This window comes from Solanum pennellii, chromosome 10 (genome assembly GCF_001406875.1).
Source record: "Solanum pennellii chromosome 10, SPENNV200".
NCBI lineage: Eukaryota > Viridiplantae > Streptophyta > Magnoliopsida > Solanales > Solanaceae > Solanum > Solanum pennellii.
The window spans coordinates 63,863,885-63,883,404 of record NC_028646.1 but is presented as its reverse complement, the minus strand read 5'-3'; the positions used below and the strand labels follow the sequence as shown (position 1 = coordinate 63,883,404).

The window sequence follows — 19,520 nt, the reverse complement described above, 5'->3', positions numbered from 1 at the left end:
TTAGTTATCGAAAAAATGTCCAGGCTCGGGTGTCAGGGTCATATTTTAATTCGAATATCAGGTCTTTATCAGGAATCGGGGTAGGTCCTTAGAATTGTATCCCGATTCTTTAGCCTATGTAACCTAAAGAATTATTATAAACTCTAATTCCTAAAGGAATTATAAACTCTAATTCCTAGCTAAGAAACTATAAACTCTAATTCCTATCTACCCAAGAAAAAAATCCCAGGTTTAAGTCTTCTACTGTCCGTTAAGTTTCACAAACTTGTTAGACGAATCCTACACACACACTCAATTGTAATCAAAACTCTTAATACAATCTTTCAACATTTTCCTCACAACTTTGAAACACTCCGAATAAAACTCAAAACTCTCTCAAACATCTTGATCGTGTTTTGATCTTTTCTATATATAAGTGTGTAATTTTTCTCAAGCAAAACTATCGCCATATTTATAGATTTGATGTTGAATCCAAAACATAGTTAAACTAGAAATCCTACTTCATGTAAGACTCCTCTTTTGTGTGGAACTCCTAGTTCAACTCGAACTTGTCTTCAATTTTCTTCAACTCTTTGTTCTACTCGAACTTATCTTCAGCCACATCTTCAACTCGAACTTGACTTCTTTAAACTCAACTAGAACTTGGAATATTATTCTTGTTTGTCTTTGCCGCAAAAAGAAATCACGCTTCTTTAAACTATGCCGCCTCAAGGAAACCTTGTCTATGTAGGACTCCTTCTCCTACGTGATTTTGTCCTTAAATAGATAATAAAAAATCCTACCTTCTACGTGATCTTCTTTAATTAAATAAGAAAAACCTTCCACAAAATTTTCTTTATATATTGCCACAAAACTTTCATTGATCGTTAATTCCTTTTTCAACTTGATTGCAAACTCATTTATAAAAAGAAACTTCCTGTACTGGTTGCTTATTGAAAAAACAATATCTTCTAATTCGCGAAGTTGACACTCTCCTTAATCAAGTCGGATTTGATTTGTAAGGAACACGTCGAACAACCTGCTTCTTTCATCTGTTCCTATATTTTTCAATTATCAAAATCTTTCTCGAGTAGAGGAACCATTTTTCTTTGAACTTCTAGTGAATGTCCTTCCTATAAATCTTCCAGCTTTTCTTAGGCCACTGCCAACAGCTCTAAAGCAACTTCCAACTATGCCTATACCGGCACCTAGTCCCGTTCCAATGAGCCTCACGCCTGCTCCAATGCCACTTCCCCCATACCGACACCTGAATCAACTGCATCCATTGTGCTGCCGATAACTCCTTCTACTTTCAGCTTCTTCCTTCTTCTAGGATCGCCTTCTCTGCCTTTAGAGCAGCGCTAACTGCTTTTCCTTGTTAAACTCATGATACAACACCTTTATTGTGATAGCTCCTCGATCCTTCTTATCTTTGACTTTGAGCATATCATGTTTTGGCAGTAATATTAATTCAATTTCTTTGGCAGCGTCAGCTACAAGCTCATTCAGAGTCAACATTGCGACACCCATTCGCAGGTCTTGCCTGATATTGTCTTTATTAAAGACCTCAATGAATAGGTATTGCGTCTCTTTGTCTTCTGCAATTAGTTCAAACGTTTGATCCCAAACATGATTTAGGTTGTTGTCAATGGTTTTTGTCTTAACCTTGAAAAGTGAGCGTATCTGTATAACAACATATGGATCGGATTTTCCTATCATTTTGTGGTTCTTCAATCCATTAGCCTTGACAATAGTTACTGTGAGCTTCCCTTGTGGCTTAAGTTCCAAATCACTAGTATCCACAGGTGCAATCGGAACAACAATTTTGTGCGACCATTATAGCATATCTGTCACTATTGTATTTACAGTGTCCTCAATCATATCTAAAAGTCCAGGAAGTGTTGTTAAACTTCCACCGAACGCCTTCAAGACATAGTCAATTCTAGGTTTTGGCTCAGAAAGTAATGCTACAACAACAGCCGAGATGCATGGGATTTCCTTAGTTAGTTGGAAGATGACACGAATAACAGTGAAAACTTGAAGATTTTTCAACTGAATGGGTATAGAAGCAACCATTGCAGCTTCAATACCTAAGACAACATTGGGATCACCACCTCATCGGAAGTCTATATCCAAAGTGATTTGACCTTTTTTAAGGCTCTGAACATGAATACAGTCTATTTTAGGTGCCACAGTTCCCAATGATAACTTGCTGAACTTCAATGAAGTAATTCCAGGAGGTCCATAATCTTCTAAAGAGGTTCAACAGATTCCTTATGATAGCTTTGTGGGGTTCCACCCCCATATTAATTGTCAAAGTCTTAATTTTGTACAACAACATACCAACTAAATCTACCAAGATAACTACTTAAGTTGCATAGTTTGAAACTTAAGAATTTTCATGATGTCATTGGTGACATTATTAGTTTTAAATTTCTTCTATAAATAGAGCATTCTTGCATTTTTTTAGAACACACCAAATTAGAGAGAAAGACCATTTTGAGAGCAAAGTGAGGTATTCCATAGACTATACAAGAAAAATAGTCTGTGAACAATAATAGAGTGTGAGCGATATTTTAGTAAGGTGGAAACCAAAAGAGTGTTGTTCCTTTTGAGTGTGTAATAGTCACTTTTAGTATTGTAATCGTGACTACACGGTGTAAAATTCCTTACTACAGTAATATCAGTTGCTCCTCTTGGCCCGTAGTTTTTTCCCTTATTCAGAAGCGGTTCCACGTGAAATTTTTTGTGTCGTTATTTTTCCATTTTTATTTCCATTACTTTTTCCATATATATTGTTGTGTTTATCTATGTTTTTCACAACACACTGGTATCAGAGCCAAGGTTTTATCTGAGTATGCTCTGTGGTTGCAACATAGTCTAAACTTCCACATAAGAAAAGGTTTACTCTGATTTGCGATAACTATATTTTTTGGGGGAAAATAATAGAAGCCAACACAAGTAGAATGGTTACTTTGAATGGTGTTAAGTATGCCATTTGGAAGGGAAAAATGGAATATCTGCTTTATAGTAAGAATTTTTACAAACCAGTATTTACCACTGTAAAGCCTGATAATAAAATAGATGAACAGTTGAATCTGTTGCACAGACAGGTTTGTGGATTCATTATGCAATGGGTTGACGATAATGTGTTAAACCATATTTCTGGGGAGACACGTGCTCGAACCCTGTGGGAGCATCTTGAAAGTTTGTATGCTCGGAAGACTGGCAATCACAAAATATTCTTAATAAAGCAGATGTTGAGTTTAAAGTATCATGATGATTCTCCGATGACAGACCATTTGAATAATTTTCAGGGGATCATGAACCAATTATCTGCTATGGGCATCAAATTTGATGAAGAAATTCAAGGCTTGCTTCTATTTGGTTCCCTACCAGACTCTTAGGAAACATTTAGAACTTCATTGTCAAACTCTGCTCCGGATAGTGTGATCTCTATGGATTCCGCCAAGAATAATGTCTTGAATGAAAAGATGAGAAGAAAAACATAAGGTTCTTCTTTTTCGAATGTCCTGATAACTGGACCCAGAGGAAGAAACAAAACTCGTGGTTCTCAATATAGAGAACAAAATAGGAGAAAATCCAGAGGTAGACTTAAAGATATTGAGTGTTATTATTGTGGCATGAAAGGGCACACAAAGAAGTTCTGTAAGAAGTTAAAGAGGGAAAACAAAAATAAAGATGAAACTAAAGAAGATGGCAATGAAAATTGCCTAGCCACCGTCACCAGTGAAGATCTTGTTATCGTTCTTGATGCAGAAATGATAAATATAGCTTGTGATGAGTCAAGCTGGGTTGTGGACACTGGTGTCGCATCTCATGTGACATCAAGGAAGAATTTTTTCTCTTCCTATACTCCTGGTGGTTTTGGAACCTTGAGTATGGGTAATGTGACTGTTTCAAGGGTGGTTGGTATTGGTACAATTTGTTTGAAAAATAGTGTTGGAACTAAACTAGTTTTGAACAATCTGAAACATGCTCTTGATGTTCGTCTGCACCTGATTTCTATAGGTGTTTTAGATGATGAAGGATATGTTAGTACCAACGGTGATGGAATATGGAAGCTCATTAAGGGTTCCTTGGTTATGGCTCGTGGTAACAAACGTCGTGGTCTATACTGGACTACGGCCTCTTTTTGTGTAGATATGGTGAATGCGGTTGAGAGTGATAGCTCTTAAACGTTATGGCACAAGAGACTTAGCCACATCAGCAAGAAAAGACTTAATGTTCTAGCCAAGAAGAATTTTTTGTCAAATTTCAAAAGTGCTACATTAGAAAAGTGTGAGCACTGCTTGGCTGGTAAACAAAATAGAGTTTTCTTTAAGTCCTACCCTCCTTCGAGAAAGACAAAGTTGCTTGAGTTGGTGCACTCTGATTTATTTGGTCCAATGAAGACAAAGACATTGGGTGGTGCACTCTACTTTGTCACTTTCATTGATGATTGCTCGAGAAAACTTTGGGTCTATGTCTTGAAGACTAAAGACTAAGTATTGGGTGTCTTCAAGCAGTTTCAGGCTTTAGTTGAAAGAGAAACTGGAAGGAAACTTAAATGTATTTGTACTGATAATGGTGGTGAATATTGTGGACCATTTGACGAATACTGCAAGCATAAAGGTATTAGACACCAGAAGCTCCTCCCAAGACTTCTCAACTTAATGGTTTGGCTGAGAGAATGAACATGACCTTTATGGAAAGAGTTAGATGTTTGCTTTCTGAAGCAAAGTTATCAAACTCATTTTGGGGTGACGCTTTATTGACCGCTGCACATGTTATTAATCTATCTTCTGTTGTTGCTTTGCAAAGTTATGTAGAAACAGTTTTGGTATGGAAAGGATGTTTCCTATGACCGTTTAAGAATATTTGGTTGCAAAGCTTTTGTACATGTGCCTAAAGATGAGAGGTCAAAGTTAGATGCCAAGACAAGGCAATGTATCTTCACTGGATATGGCCTAGATGAATTTGGTTACAGGTTATATGATCGAATTGAAAAGAAACTTGTGATAAGCCGTGATATTATTTTCATGGAGAATCAAACAATTGAAGATATTGACAGAGTGGAGAAGGTAGAATCTTCAAGTTTTGATGGTATAGTTCATCATGATGGAGTTCTTCACACAAGTGTACATGGTGTTATTGGGCTTGATAATCATATGTTGATGTTGCTAATAACAATGATATTGTTATTGATGATCCTATTGCTCATGAAGTTGTGGACAAATCAAATATTCCGCTTCGGAGGTCCACAAGAAAACGGTTTTCTTCCTCCTGTTATTCACCCAATGAATATGTGTTACTCACTGATGGGGGAGAACCTGAATTTTATGAGGAGTCCATGGAAGATGACCACAAGGATCAATGGATTGAAGTCATGCAAGATGAGATAAAGTCTCTGCATGAGAACCACACTTATGAGCTGGTAAAATTGCCTAAGGGCATGAGAGCTTTGAATAACAAGTGGGTGTTCATAGTTAAAGTTGAAAAACACAACTTGAAGCCCAGGTACAAAGCTTGATTGGTTGTTAAGGGATTTGGTCAAAGGAAGGATATTGATTTTGATGAAATATTTTCTCGTATTGTGAAAATGTCCTCGATTCACACAGTTCTAGGTTTGGCTGCTAGTCTTAATTTAGAGATTGAGTAGATGGATGTGAAGACGACTTTCCTTCAATATGACCTAGAAAAAGAGATTTATATGGAACAACCTGAGGGCTTCAAAGTAGAAGGTAAAGAAAATTTTGTGTGCAAACTCAGCAAGAGTCTATATGGCTTAATCAAGCTCCTAGACAGTGGTACAAGAAGTTTGAATCTGTTATGAGGGAGCAAATCTATAAGAAGACTTCTTCAGATCATTTCGTAGTCGTACACAAATTTTCTAACAGTGACTTTATCATCCTTTTGTTATGTATGGATGATATGTTGTTTGTGGGCAAGAATACTACCAAGATTGACGAGCTGAAGAAAGAGTTGTGTAAGTATTTTTCTATAAAATACTTGGGTCATGCCAAATAAATTTTGGGCATGAGAATTACTCGTCTCAGAGATGAAAGGAAGATTTATTTGTCCCAGAAGAAGTACATTGAATGTGTACTTGAGCGCTTCAATATGAAGAATGCTAAGCCTGTTGGTAACACCTCTTGCTGGTCATATGAAGTTGATTAAGAAAATGTGCCCTACCGCTAGGGAGGAAAAAGGTAACATGGTCAAAGTTCCATATTCCTCTGTCGTTGAAAGTCTAATATATGTAATGGTTTGCACTAGACTTGATATTTCTCACGCAGTTGGCGTTATCAGCAGATTTCTCAAAAATTTGGGAAAAGATAATTGGGAAGCTCTGAAGTGGATACTCAGGTATCTTAGAGGAAGCTCAGATGAATGCTTATATTTTGGAGAGTCAAATCCAATCTTGAAAGGCTATATAGATGCTGATATGGCAGGTGACCTTGATAATAGAAAATCCACCACTGAATATTTGTTTACTTTTTCAAGGGGAGCTATATCATGGTAGTTGAAGTTGCAGAAGTGTGTTGCACTATCTACAACTGAAGCTGAGTATATTGCGGCTAGTGAAGCCGGCAAGGAGATGATATGGATAAAGTGATTTCTTCAAGAGCTTGATTTCAATCAGATGTAGTATATTGTCTATTGTGACAGCCAGAGTGCAACAGACTTGAGTAAGAACTCCATATACCATGCAAGAACATAACATATTGACATAAGATATCATTGGATTCATGAGGAAGTGGAGAGTGAATCATTTCACATCAAAAAGATCCACACAAGTGAAAATCCTGCAGATATGCTGACCAAGACGATACCAAAAGACAAGTTCAAATTATGCAAAGAACTTGTGGGTATGAGCTCTCTCAAAGAGGATGAAGGTACCTCCTTCCAGTGAATGGGACTGGAGGGGCAGATTTGTGGGGTTCCAGCCCCATATTAATTGTCAAAGTCTTAATTTGGTACAACAACATACCAACTAAATCTACCAAGATATTTACTTAAGTTGCAAAGTTTGAAACTTAAGAATTTTCATGATGTCATTGGTGACATCATTAGTTGTAAATTTCTTCTGTAAATAGAGAAGTATTGCTCATTTGTAGAACACACCAAATTAGAGAGAAAACCCATTTTCAGAGCGAAATGAGGTATTCCATAGACTATACAAGTCACGACTAGAATCTAGACCCCAGACGAGACCGGCGTCGTTGAACTCTCAGAGGTCGCAAACAAGCCTACTTACGCCATTCTTACTTTACATAGGTTAATTTTAGCGGAAAATTTGAATTTTTTGATTCTTTAATCATACTTGCTAAACATTCTTAATATTTCGTAATCGTTCATCATCAACCATCTAACATATAAGAGATAAGCAACTGAAAGAAATAATTCATTAAGTATTAATTTATATCGGCCAAAATAGCACCAATACAAAGTCTGAACTAAAACAGGAAAGAAACACTAGTGGAACATGCTCCTCTAGCTCAACTCTTAAACTATGCTAGAATGTAAAACAATAGCATCCTCGAAAGCGTGAGGACCTACCAAACTCTGGATGAATGCTGACGTCCGGATAGTTGCAACAACGAATCTGTAGCTCTACCGCCCACCTGCGCCTGCACCTAAAAGTAGATGTTTGTATTGAATTAGTATACACTTGTACTAAGTATGAGTATATGCAAGCACACACCAGGGACATGCATGAGAATAACTCTTTACTAACGACATGATTTTTGGAAGTCAAGTCAGTGGACTTGCCAAATTGAGATTGGGAAAGTTATGCCATGAGAGTGACATGCATCATTATAATTATCGTACTACACACAACACATAACATCTTCATATAGCACATAATATATAACACATAGTTTCTTTCATATTATTCATTCATGAGACCTTGTTATCATGGATTTGACCTTAAGATTTTGCAGAATGAGGGCTCAACATATGGGACCTCGACTAGGGAGCCTTCTTTAGCAAACACAGAGTCTGCTTCATTCATTCATACGTACCTCATTTCAGTTCCTTCATAGGCCAGTGGGAACACCAACTATACCTAGGATGTAGTTTAAGACTTTCATCGGGTTTGTTGTGCAATGATTAGGAATAACCTAATGTCATTACCTGAATCTAATTTCACCTCCTGATTGTCTTGCACAAACACCTTCGGTATCGTTCATTTTTTATATGATTCATTTGAGGCTGGCCTCATTCATTCATTGGGAAATTTAACTTTAACCGACATAGATCATGTGAGCATCATGAAATCCAGTGTCTTCCCCACACCAAAAAGAGGTGGAATCACCGGCCAAAGTGACTTAATAACATGCTAGCGTATATGGGAATTTAACCCCGCCAGATCCCTATAGTGGCAGTGTAGGTTCAAAGAGTAGGAGATGTATGGATAACCATACCCGGCAAGCCTGACAGTCTCATCTCATGAGAGTTACGTGAACCTCCGCCCTTCCCGAAAGAAGGCAGCACCGCTCATAGCTAGTCTATCGGTGTTCAGCATAAAGTTCCATTACATTCAACTCATACATCATGGAAACTTGCTTCTAGTATGAGGACATTATATCTCAATAGATGATTTCTCATGTCATCATTAGTATTAAGTGTTTTAAACTCAATATTTTCATTAGAGTGTTCATAGAGACTGGTCTCTTCATTATCTTACACTGTCCTTGGTGAGTACGTATTGGTAACATTTACTTAGGCTCATTTGAGATTGCTCTCATCATATACATTAGCCTCACATCATGATTGTCACCACATTCTTCATTATTAGCACCTTTATTTTTCATAGTTACTCACCTCTTATTACGTGAATGTTCATTTCTTCATTTCATTACGTATATCTTAGGTTCACTTATTTTTGAATGTATGTTAGACTTATGTGTCTATACATACAAGCCATGGGGCTTCATTTATAGTTCGTTAAGTAATTCTTTCTTTTCTAAGATTATGCATTACAAGACTTATATATCTTGTATATATGCCAAGATCTTTATTTTTTACCTAAGTAGATGGCATTATTCTTGAATATTTTACTCACGTATGACTTATGTATCAATACGGAGGTTTGGGCACGGGAACCCAAATCTTGAATCACTTGGATATCATTTATATTTTTCATTGATTTTTATTTCTAATATTCATAACATTAGAACTCTAAATTAAATCTCAACGTTTTCATGAAATAATTAATTTTCTATTTTAATTGGAATTCTAACTTAAATCTCAACATTTACATGGAATAACTAATTTCCTATTTTAATTAGAATTCTAAATTAAACCTCAACATTTACAGGATGTAATTAATTTCTAAATTAGATCTCAACATTTACATGAAAGGATTAATTTTCTATTTTTAATTAGAATTCTAAATTAAATCTCAATATTTACATGAAAGAATTAATTTTCTATTTTTAAGTACAATTCTAAATTAAATCTCAATATTTACATGAAGGGATAAATTTTCTATTTTAATTTTACTACTAAATAACCGAAAGGTTGGGGGTTCGAGCCCCAACAACCTCTTTGATTTTTAGAATTAAATTTGCTACAATAGGGAGGTTGTGGGTTCGAACCTCCAAAGCCCACTTATTTTCCTTTCTTTTTTCGCTGAGGTGGAGGCTGTGAGGTGGTGGGTTCGATCCCCCACATTCCCTCCATCTTTAAATTATTTTTTTACAGAGGCGAGTGGCAGTTAGGTTGTGGGATCAAATCCCCACAACCTCACTTTATTTTCTTGTTATTTCGCCTCACAGTTCGCCGCTGAGGTCGTGGGTTCAATCCCCATGCCTCACATCTTCTTTTTTTTCATTCGCGACTGGGAGGTCGTGGGTTTGATTCCCATTGGGAGCTAGTGACAGGGGACATGCAAAAGGAAAAACAATCCTAGTTTCGGATGAACAACGTGAACCCTAAGGGATTTCTTGGGAAAGGGACCAAGAGGAGAGGAACCCATACCTTTATTGATGTTCAAACGAAGAATTTGTTGCCCAAAACTCTCTCCAAAAATCAGTACAAGTTACCTCAACGTCCACACCACTCAACGAACAACTTCTCTTCGCCTTAACGTTAATTCATGTAAGTTCTTCAAGTGTGAAGAATTCTTGATGTATTCTCTAAATCTTTTTTGTTGTGTTTGGCAGAATAACGTGAGAGAGAGAGAGTTAAGAAGCGTGAGAGAGACAGATCTATTAGGATTAGGAGACTAAATTCAAGATTTAATCAAAATAGGATTTAACTAACTTAATAAAATATGATTTATTTTAAATTAATACGTGAAAGGACCATTATGCCTTTAAAATTTCATATTTTTAATTAATAATTAAATCACCTTAAGTACCTATATATTTGATTTTTTTTGAATCGCTACATTATCCCCCCTTAGGAACATTCGTCCCCGAATGACACTACCAGCACACATCGTAATGCCAATCAGATCATAACTTAATCGCTATGTACAATTAGCCAATAGCAACAAAATATGAGGAGATAAGGAACTATAGCCTTATGAGTAGGAAGTCTAAACCTCAAGAGTTGAAAAGATGGGGATAGCGGGATCTCATGTCGGCCTCAGCCTCCCACGTAGCACTCTCAACAAGATGATTTCTCCACAATGCCTTCAGTGTGGCAATCTCCTTGTTCCTTAGCCGTTTGACTTGTCTGTCTAGATCTCAACAGGTACTTCCTCGTAAGACAAGTCCTCACCAACCCCCAAATCTTCAACAGGTAGGATTGATGCGGGATCACCTAGGCACTTCTTCAACATAGAGACATGAAATACTGGATGAACAGAAGCTAGCTCCACAAGCAATGCTAACTCATAGGCCACTTCACCCACACGCTGTAGGATTTCATATGGCCCCACATACCTCGGACTCAGCTCCCTTTTTCTACCAAATCTCATCACCCCTTTCATAGGCGATATCTTCAAGTAAACCTGGTCACAAACATTAAATTCTAAAGGCCGTTTTCTGTTGTCTGCATATGATTTCTGTCGGCTGTAAGCAGTAGCCAACCTGTCCCTAATCACTCTAACTTTCTCCAAGGCCTCATGAATGATCTCTAGACCCAAAATGGATGATTCTCCAACCTCGAACCACCCAACTGGAGATCTACACCTCCTACCATACAATGCCTCAAACGATGCCATCCCAATGCTGGAGTGATAACTATTATTATACGAGAACTCTATCAAAGGCAGATGGTCATCCCAGTTATCTCTAAATTCAATCACACACGCTCTCAACATGTCCTCCAATGTCAGAATGGTGCGCTCTGCCTGCCCATCTTTCTGAGGATGAAAGGCAGTGCTAATTTTCACCTGTGTGCCCAAGCTTTTCTGGAAAGATCTCTAGAAATGCGAAGTAAACTGAGCTCCTCTATCGGAAATGATAGACAAAGGAATTCAATGCCATCTCACAATCTCATCAATGTAGAGTCTCGCGTAATCCTCGGCTCTGTAAGTAGACTTCACAGGGATAAAGTGGGCAGACTTAGTCAATCTGTCCACAATAACCCATATGGAGTCATGCTGCCTCCTAGTCCTCGGAAGACCAACCACGAAGTCCATATTAATGGCCTCCCATTTCCAAGTCGGAACCTTAATAATCTGAGTCAGACCACCAGGCTTAAGATGCTCTGCCTTAACCTGCTGACAATTAGGACACTTAGCCACAGAGTATGCAATATCCTTCTTCATGCCATCCCACTAATAAATCTACTTAAGATCATGATACATTTTGGTGGAACATGGATGTATGGAGTATCTGGAACTATGGTCCTCTGCCACAATCCTGGTCCGTAAATTATCTACATCTGGTACATAAACCAGTTCTGGTATCTAAGTATGCCATCATCTCCCAAAGCGAAAGACTCGTTCATTTTTAACAACACTTAGTCCTTCAGTTCCATCAACACAGGATCAAGATGCTGACCCTTCTTGACTTCAACTATCAGGGATGATTCAAAACTAGGGTGAACTGAAACACCTCCACTAGTAGAGTCAACCAACCGCACACCCAGTCTGTCCAGTCTATGTACCTCTTTCACTAGCTCCTTCTTCTCATCCTCAACGTGGGTTGTACTCCCCATGCTCATTCTGCTCAAAGCATCATCCACAACATTAGCCTTACCTGGATGGTAGTGCACATTCATGTCATAATCCTTCAAAAGCTCCAACCATCTGTGTGAACACGTATTGGAGACTCTTATAATTCGTGAACACATCCACATGCACTCCATACAGATAATGCCTCCACGGCTTCAAGGAAAACACCACAACTGCCAACTCCAAGTCATGAGTGGGATAATTCTTTTCATGAACCTTGAGCTGTCTGGAAGCATAGGTTATCACCTTACCAGCCTGCATGAGAACACATCCGAAACCAACCCTAGATGCATCACAATGGACATTGTAATTCTCGCAACTCTTATCACAAGTCTCCGTCCATTCAAACTTAGATTTCTTCTTTGTCAAGGCTGTAAGTGGGGCAGCAATGGAAGAAAATCCCTCCACAAACCTGCGGTAGTAACCAGCCGATCCCAGAATGCTACGGATATCGGTGGGAGTAAGAGACTTTGGCCAGTTCTTAACAGCTTCAGTCTTCCTGGGGTCCACTTCTACACATTGATCGGACACAACATGGCCCAGGAAGGTCACTGATCTCAGCCAGAATTCAGACTTGCTGAATTTGACATACAACTGATGATGTCTAAGTACCTGCAAGGTTAGTCTCAAATGTTGTTCATGCTCTTCCTTGGTCTTAGAGTATATGAGAATGTCATCAATGAATACTATGACGAAAGAGTCAAGGTATTCATGGAAGACTATGTTCATGAGATCCATAAATGCAGCAGGTGCATTCGTGAGACCAAATGACATAACCAAGAACTCATAATGACCATAACGGGTACGAAAAGCTGTTTTTGGGACATTCCCATCCCTAACCCTAAGCTGATGATACCCTGAACAAAGATCAATCTTAGAGAAGAAACTAGACCCTTGGAGATGATCGAACAAATCATCAATTCGGGGAAGTGGATACTTATTCTTTACAGTGACTTTGTTGAGCTGCCGATAATCGATACACATTCTAAGAATCCCATCTTTCTTCTTTACAAACAACACTGGAGCGCCCCAAGGGGAAATGCTCGGCTGAATGAAACCCTTATCAGTGAGATCTTTTAACTGCAGCTTCAACTCTTTGAGTTCTGCTGGAGCCATTCTATAAGGAGGAATTGAGATTGGTTTAGTATCAGGTTCTAAGTCGATACCAAAGTCAATCTCTCGAAGGGGACGTAAGTTGGGGATGACTATTATAAAGGGAAATTTTTAAAAAACAATTGTTGAAAAATTCTTGAGATGATGAGAATTACTTGTGAAATAATTGTTGAAGAGAGGGATGGAAATAAATAGAAGAAAATAATGGGTGATAAAATCTAAAATTGCAAAGTGCTTACGGAAACGTAAGTCACTATTATATAGTTTTCCTACACGTCCCCTACCCTAAATTACAACCTATTAAAGGCATATTTGATTCTATTCAAGCATGTTTAATTAGTGGAGATGTATATAATGGGCAAACCTATGGTTTTTCGTGCATACATGTGAATTTTATTTGTGAGTATGAGTGTTCTTTAATGCTAAGTCCTTAATTTATGTTCAATCTTTTGATTTGACTGTGTGGACTATTTCTTCTTGTGAAGGCACTTATTTCATAATAGATAGGTGATGTTATAACTTTCTTTGATGAGAATAGGTGAGCAAACATAAACTTAATGAGTTCAGAGTCCTTCTTTGATATTAGGAAGTTAGAGCTTTGTTGTTTTATGGATATCTTCCATAATGATTGAGAAGTGTACTTGTTTTGAAATTTGTATATGGCATAAGTATTTTTAGCAATGATATTTTGAGATAAGCTTTAATGTTTGCTCGAGCACGAACAAAAGTTTATGTGTGGGGTAGTGATGTGAGGTCGAAATACATACTTTTAATCATTATTTGTCTCACATTTAATATGTATATTTATCCTTTTGAGCATGAATTTTATGAATTGTGCTAAATAGTATATTTTACTTGTAAGATTAAATTGGTGTAAATATGAAGAAATTTGAAGCTAAAAAGGATTAAAGATGGAAGATTAAAAAAGAAAATCAAATAGACAACTTAATGTATTAAATTTAATATAATAATATAAAATATAAAGTTGCAAAGTTAAAAGAAGATACCTCCACATGGCAGCAGCCGAAGAAACCTTCATATTGTTGAAGTCGTGCAAATTTGAGGTGGTGCACTGCATCACGCGTACAACAGGAATTTAACTCCTTTTAGGTTTTGAGTTCCTAATTTGTTTTGCACTCAACTATTTTATTTAGGGTTTTTTATATCTATAAATAGTCCATAATAATAATTATTAGAGGAGGAGGATGCAATGTAAAAATTAACTTTTGATTTAGGGTTTTTACTTTTCTTTTTTATTTTTATTTTACATATTTTCTTTGAATGATTCGTTGTAATTGCTCCATGTCTATGTGGAGTTAAACTTCTCGTTATTAGATTATATTTACTTACAATATGATTGTTTAGTGATTTTGATTTAACATGATTTGTTTATCATATTAGTTGTTTTTATATTATTGTGATTACTATTTTGATGTTTGATCACCATTAAAATAAACATATTGTCCAAATTGAACTCGAGGGAGGAATAAGAGGATAAAACGTGAAATATAAGGAGCTTGTTTAACTCTAAATAGATAGGGTTGATTCGTTTCTAGGAAAGAGATATACCTAGAAACCTTGCCTGGGTCACCATACAGGAAGATAACTTAATGCTCGGAATTAAATCATTCTATCTCCGCTCAACGATGTAGCTAGATTGTTATTTATCATAGGCGATTAGAGGTTGAGAGACCACGATCATACATCTAACCCTGTGATTCAATAACTAGATAATCAAATAAGTTGATGAAATTGATGTTAAACATGATTCTTTGTAAATTATAATCTTAGATCGATTTATTCATTGATTGTGTAAACATCTATCTTTTCTTAGTTAATTGTTTTTTTAGTTATTTTTATTTTTAGTTTAGTTTATATATTCATCTTTTGAAATCCTTCCCTTAAATAAATAATTAGAATTAGTATAATTAAGTAAATAGTTAATCGATAAGTCCTTTCGGTTCGATAATCCGGTTCTGTTAAGAGACACTATATTACTTGCGCGACCATGTGCACTTGCGTATGCAATTAGAAGCAACAATGATTTATATCAACAACATACTGACTCACAACTCTAAAAAATCATTAGATATATGTCAAACTAGTAATATATCAAGTTGTAGCCATTAATGTATCAGGATATATATATCCATATACAAATTCAACATCAAAAAGAAACTTATTAAAGTACAAATAAAAAAGGAAAAATGCACAATTATCCCCCCCCCCCAACCTATGCCCGAAATCTCAGAGACATACTTATACTATAATAATATCCTATTACCCCCTGGACTTATTTTATAAATAATTTTCTACCCCACTATCTTGTGGGTCTAGTGTGTGTCGACATATTTTCAAACTACTGTCACGTAGATCGAAAATGGGTAGAAAAGTATTCATAAAATAAGTTCATGGGATAATAGGACCTTTGTATATTATAAGTGTGTCTTTGGAATTTCGAACATAGGTCAGGCGGGTACTTATTCATTTTCTCAATAAAAAATAAAAAAATAAATTCACATGTATTTGATACTTTATTAATAGCACACTAGCACACTAACTCAGAGATCTAAAAACACAATACATATACACAATACATTACTATTTAGTTAGATTTGAATTAGATTTATAAAAAGAACACATCATATTCACTATAACCAGAAAAGTAACTTTTGAATCACCAACACTCCTTTTATTACTATTTATCCTTAAAAAAGATGTAAGAAATACACATTAAGGAACGACTATTTTAATCTTGTAGGTTCATTCAATAATAAGTCTTACAATAAGATCGAAGTAACTAAAATAAATACTTATGTGGTGCCACATACTAATTGTATATTCAATATAGAAAAAGGAGAAAATACATGTTAAATCTTATCATAGGTGAATATGAAGGTAAAATATAACAATGAATATCCATATCTTATATCAGTAAAACAGTAATTACTGAAGGAATACAAGCACCGCAAATGCATGCGTAAAATTAGTCATAGTGCAACGTTCAAAAACATGTTTTTATCAACATCATGTTTTACTCAAATGATATGAATATGCATATATGTTGAACAACCCTTACCTTTAATAACACATATACAATTGTTCTGAGCACAAGAGCTTCACTCAGACCACTCAACAACTGAAGACAACATCCTGAAAGGAAAAAAAAGGATTGAAATAGTCAATCAAACCATAAAGGGTGAGGTTGTTTCACCTAAGACTGATTCCCGTCATCAAACCTTATTCCCTACCAAAATCTATAAAGTAGGTATCCATTTGTATCAATGACAAATTTGAGATTCAATTCAGTTGTAATGGTTGATTAGAGATTCACAAAAGAAATCTTTGTCCAACAATTATTTAATCACTATTATATCGTTCATAACTCAGATCGATCACCCAAATTTCTGAATACCTCATCAAAAATCGATATATTTATCATGTATTTTGAATCTGTTATGATTTGGGATAGATAGATGAAAAGAAATTTTGAATTTTGAATTCTCTGAATCTGTTACGGGTTGGAATAGATCGATATCAATATGTTTTGCATGACTTGTGAGACTGATAATTAATTTTACATTTAGTTTCTTTTTTAAGCGCAACAGTTAAGTTATTTTATATATCGAAATATATGTATCCAGTTGAATATAATTTATCCGGAGGCTACAATATTTAAAGGATTTTTGTAAGATAGAAAAAAGTGGGGATAAAATGTAATTTAAGTTTTACACTATGGAATTTATGTAAGTTATACTTGAAAAAATTATTTCGTAACTTTTTTTATTATGTTATGTTTCTTCATATGTATATTCATATTTGAATTTACTAGTACATTTTATACAAAGAATTAGGAGTATTTGCATCATATATGAATACAGTATCAAACTTTAAAAGGAAAATATTCTTTTATTTTGATATGATATCATTGAATAAAAACTATTTTAGCTACCACAAAATATAAGGATCTTCAATTATATAGTCGGATAGACACACACACACAATGTGTTAACCCTTTTTTATAGTTTAATCAATTGGATGAACAACTACTTATTTTAATTCTTCAAAAATAATCTTAGTTGCAAATTTTTGCTGCTTTTATTTTCAAAATAAATATGTATGTATTTTTAAAAATATTATTAATATGGAAAACACGTGCAATGCGCGTGTACGGAAACTAGTACTATTATATTAGTCAATCAATAAGTCACTGCAAGGAAAACATTTTAAGATCCAAAATCATATATTTTCTAAAAATGAGTTGCCCCATCTCTATCGTGATCAGCCTAATGTTATTAAGAAAAAAATACCTTAAATGCATATTTTATATTATCATAATTTCTAAAATTTCTATCGTTTAAAAACAATTAAAAAATTCCCTCTTGGATGCATCATTCTCCTCTCGATAATAGATCATTATCCCCTCACGAATACATCCCTTCCCTCTTTCATACATCCTTCACCCATATCTCCGGCTCGGATACATCGCTTTCCTCTCGCATACATCCATCGCGTATGTATCCGAATATATGTTGATATATTCGGAAGTCCAGTAATATATCTGGACATCCCTCTCCTCTAGGATACATTCTTCACCTATGTATCCGGATATCCACTGATGTATTTGAAAGTTGAGTGATGTATGAGAAGGTCCAATAATGCATATCCATAAAATTTAAGAGATTTTTGTAATTTAAAAAAATTAGAAAAATAATGTAATTATACTAACCGTAGCTAAATTGGTTTTTATAGAAGATATTTTATTTTAAAGAACATAAGATATGTGTTACCAGAAGAGTACTATAAATTGTAACAAAATCAAGTTGATTAAGAAAAAATATCTTAACAAATAAAATCATTAATTGTAATATTTTTAATAAAATAGTCCAACTGTATAATTGTTTTCTCCCCCATTTAAAAATAATAACCTACTTTTATTTGATACGGAGTTCATGAAAGTTAAAAAAATAAAATGTTATGATCCTAAGTTAGTTATCTCTTTTCTTGTTTTACTCTCTTTTGTTGCTTATCATATTGTAATGGTTATATCAGAAGGCTTGTTTGGAGTCTTTTAGTATTCTATTCGCCGTATCACGTCTACGAGTAGTTTGAGACGTGACAAAAAAAAATGTTAATATTAAAAGTACATTCTTATTTGTCTTTTTTTTTATCTGACTTTTGAAGCACTTTATTAAAAAAATAGAAAATACTCCTCCTATTTCATATTAATAGAATTTTAGGAGTTTTTTCATTGTTCAAAGCTCAAGATGAATGTTTGAAATATTTTTCATATTTGTCATTTCCTTTAATGAAGTTTTATACTCCCATCCATAATTACTTGTCTATTTTTCTCCTTTTTGGTTGTCTATTCCATATTAATTAAATTTAATGACCCTGAGAGTTGTATCCATGAAGGACCAATGATACATTATACATACATTGGTCCATAGTTACTTGTCCAATTTCACAAATCACGAAAGAACACTTCTCTACATGTTATACCCTCAATTAATTACTTAAAAAAGGTAGAAGTTTTTAAAAATTTTAAGTTTTTAATTCATCCACTTCATAATTAATATGAGTAAAATGGTAAACTCACTTTGTCAATCATTGTTTTCTTAATAAGTGTGTCAATTCAAAATTGGACAAGTAACGGGTTGGAAGAGTATTTTTAAGAGATAAATGCATTACTTATAAAGTTACATTTATGATTTCACATAGAAAGTATGGTTTAAATTATGTCCTTAAATGTTTTTCTTGATAATTGTGCATAGCCTCTCAAATTTAATTAATATGAAATAGAGTGAGTATTTGACAAGCAAATGGGGACTGAGGGGTATCTTCCAAGTGAGTCAATGCTTTTTTTTTTAGAAATGGTATTCCCTTTGTTCTATATTTATTGATCATTTTCTTTTTCACACTCATAATAAGAAATTATAAAAATAAATTACCAATTCACCTCTTAAAAAGAATTCTTGAAAATTCCACAAACAAGTATGAACATCCTTACTAGTCAATGAATAGTATTTTCATAGAAATTGTCTTAAATTAATCAAACAATAGTTTTTGGACATCAATATGTGAAGAAAAAAATTTGCATAATCAAATTATATTTCCTCAAAATGAGTCACCCCAGCTCTCTCCTGATCATCCTATTGTTGTTATTATCTATGTTTTTCTTTGACCTTACAAGAGTTTGTTTTTTGAGTAAGAAATATCATGTAAAAATCATTGACAATCTTGTTGGATTTTAAAAAGGTGTGAATGGAAAATGAAGAGTTGCAACTTT

General features: G+C 35.0%; 1 pseudogene; it reads right to left on the bottom strand.

Moving 5' to 3' along the window:
* Nucleotides 1-1,053: 1,053 nt before the first annotated feature.
* On the bottom strand, nucleotides 1,054-16,507 carry LOC107001482 (annotated as a pseudogene).
* Nucleotides 16,508-19,520: the final 3,013 nt, after the last annotated feature.